Below are 3,397 nucleotides of genomic sequence, written 5' to 3'. Positions count from 1 at the left end.
GTAATTAGCGGTGAATTGTTGTTGATAAAATATAATCAGCAACAATACACCTGCCCCCCCCCCCCCACGAGTCTTATAAACAATAGAAATTACCGGCAGTGATGTGTGTGCAGTTACCGAATAATCGCGCTAATATCTGGTTTGGTTTACAGTTATAAGTATCAGCACATACCTTTGAGCATTTATGCACAGAAATAAACAGAGGTTGTGTAGGTGCACAGAAAAAACAGGAGTGGAAAAATATCGCCGTTAACGTCAACTACACATACCTGAAGTAGACTTTACGTCACCGGATCGTAACACGGCAGCCGGTGCGTTCAGGGACAGTCTGTAAATAACAGCTCCAGTATATTCACTTTGATGGGACGGAGTAAATTGCTGTTGTAACGAAGCAAACTAAACCTATAAGGCAGTGGATAGGCAAACTTATTACACAACTATGTAGGCTTTTTAACTACAGTCATTTTATCCATCCATCCATTATCCAAGCCGCTCAGTCTGCTCTCAGGATCGCGGGGATGATGGAGCCTATCCCAACGGGCGGCAGGCAAAGAGACACCCTGGACAGGCGGCCAGGCCATCGCAGCAGTTATATCATAATTAATTATATATTTATTGTATTATATTTAATAATATTTATTATTGAACTCCAGATTGATTTGCCAACTTCACCTGCCTCACTGCCCTTAGCATCACGTCAGGTGGTGTGCTGCCATTTTCTGTTATAACTTCAGACCATCTCTTCTCCCTTACTTCTTGCCTTCCTTTCTTTAAAAACACATTCACAAAATTCAAAATTACACAGCTGACAACCACACTCTGTGTGTCTATGCATACTGGCAACTTGTCTCGGTGATTTTGGAGCAAGTTACCCCAAAATTACTGTGACAAGTTGCCCAAACTGCCATGTTTGCTAATGTCTGCTATAATTTAAAGTTAGCTTAAAGCAGGACATTAGCCGAAGTATAGCAAGACACTTTATTTACAAATGTAATTGTTTGTTTTACAAATGTATAATTGTGAAGATTTTTAACTAGAAGATTATTACAAAAAAATTTCATGTTCAAAAAATTTTTTTTTTACTTTAGAATGTGAAAAATTGTACATCAGTGCTCACCTCAGTTAACAGCATGCTTTGGTTTTCCCAGACAGGATATGACATCAGACCAAGTCGATGCACAAAACTCGTGTTCGACTTTTATGTAGTGTCCTCTGATGGTGAAAATATTAACGATGTGACAACGTACCCTTGTGACAAGAAGCCCTGGTCTCCCCTACCGGATGGATTACTCTACCTTTATCATAGCACTGAGATCAGGGTTTCTAGTTCAAATTGGGATTCTTACGGTTGTTTCTTGCTTTGGACAGTAGCCATGCTGCGAATTAACAGAAAGTGATCCGGTTGTCTTTGCGACAGCAGCACAAACAATACAAAACACCTGAAAATTCTAAGGGGGGGGGGGTGTCGAAAGATGAAAAGTTGCTTACTGCCGCTTTAAGGGAAGGAATTTTACCAACACACACACACACACACACACACACACACACACACACTTGATACAGGCAAACTATTTGTACAAGCATAAGCGCAGGGCCTACAAAATACTGTGGCACGTTGTTTGACAATTAAAGGTCATTGTTTACGCTCCTGCAATTCGAGCTAATTGACTGGAGCTTTCTACTAGAATAGCTTAATTACAGAATTGATATAAACATTAAAGCATTTACTAAAAAGTGGTTGATAAACCATATAATGTTATTTTTCGTAAAATCGGGTAGACTTTTGTCTCTAACAAAGGCCTTAGTAAAGTTGCTGTGTACATAATTTTACGTTGGGTCACAAAAGTATATCCTGTGGGACTGTTGATTCTAAGACATATGGATGAACAAGGAGTAATTTATGTGAATTGTAGGCTTTAATGGATATGTGGGCTCAGATGATTAAGGCTTTAAGCAGTTGATTGATGGCATATTTTACTGCCTTTGATATCTGGGGAAAGTGGCACTTAGGAGAATAAACTCAGTGTAGAGGAACAAGATTGTGAACACAATATTCTGTGCCCCGGGAGATAAAGATCAAAGCAAACTGCAACCACTGTCTGTGAGTCAGAGGGTATCCATAAAAGCCTTGCTTAGTTCAAGTTCTTACAGGGAACTAAGCACTGATTTATAATTGTTTTATGATGCCATTTTTACATCCAGGCTAAATGAAGCAATTACATAGAGTGACGATAAACGCCAGAGTGCTGATACAAATGAAAACAGACTACAGAATCGTTTCTCGGCCTTTTGGCTAAGATCAAGTGTAGAAAACAGACTACAGAATATTTTTTTCACCCTGGTATGAAGAACTTAGTCCTCTAATACCATACAATGACTGTGGACACAGCAGATTTGTTGGGCTTCTGTTGTTAGTGGTCAGTGGTTCATTCCAATGATGCAGTGACAAAGTTTCACCAGTCACTACCCATGCATCGCTATCAAATGTAACGGTAAGACTTTACATTACTGTACACAAAATCCAAAGCCGTTACCAGGGAATGAATGGTAAATAAATCAGGACTGAATTGTTTAAAAAAGTTACCAAGTAGTTCCTGAATAACTCTGAATCAAGTAAGTTACTTAAGAACAGACTTAGATATTGTAACGTGCATGGATAAGTAGACACGTTGATCCTTGATTAACGGGTCTGACCCTTTAGCCGACTGGTTACCGTTGTCGCTTGCGGAGCGGGAGACGCGGGTTCGCGTCCCGGCTGTTGGGACGGTCTCCCAGACTGCGCCCCGAATTTGCTACAATATGAAAGCTAGAATCGTGCCTTCGACACAGAGAAGCGCAGAGTATGATATGCGCTTGTAAACAGTGAACTGTAAACGTGAAACACTAATCGCAGTTGTAAGTCACAACTTACAAAACCGCATTTGAGTTTACAGTTGTAACTTCCGGTCTGCAAAAAAACAACAAATTGCAATTTTATACTCACAAAACTGTACCACGGGATTTGCGTTGGTCTGGGCGCTTAAGAGTGTAATCTTATCACGTGGTATTTGACCGCTCTCTCTCACAAGCCTGGGTGCCAAAAATGACCAAAGTGCGACTCACGATTTGCAATCTACAACTTGCTTTCAAGAAATTGTAAACTGTGACTGTTCTAACACAAGCATCCAGTAGGTGCCAGTGTACACGATTCATTGGCCAGGGACCTTGCAAGCGTCATATAATGCTGTTCTGCTCAGTGCAAGATGCTCGTGTCTACATGGTAACCCCAGCTTTGCAAAACTCTCGTACACTTGCGCACATGCGCAAGGTAAGCGTTAGGTTAAGATTGGATTGAGGTTGACGTTAGGTTAAAAATCCCGCGAAAATTTCACAAATCTAGGGTTACCATCTAGACACG

At 40.6% G+C, this 3,397-nt stretch overlaps 1 pseudogene; it reads left to right on the top strand.

The window, feature by feature from the left end:
- The first annotated feature begins 2,273 nt into the window (after positions 1-2,273).
- Positions 2,274-2,407, top strand: LOC130127399 (U2 spliceosomal RNA; annotated as a pseudogene).
- The last annotated feature ends 990 nt before the right edge of the window (positions 2,408-3,397 follow it).

The sequence above is a fragment of the Lampris incognitus genome, chromosome 1 (genome assembly GCF_029633865.1).
Source record: "Lampris incognitus isolate fLamInc1 chromosome 1, fLamInc1.hap2, whole genome shotgun sequence".
Taxonomy (NCBI): Eukaryota; Metazoa; Chordata; class Actinopteri; order Lampriformes; family Lampridae; genus Lampris; species Lampris incognitus.
This window is presented reverse-complemented; position numbering and strand designations above follow the sequence as displayed.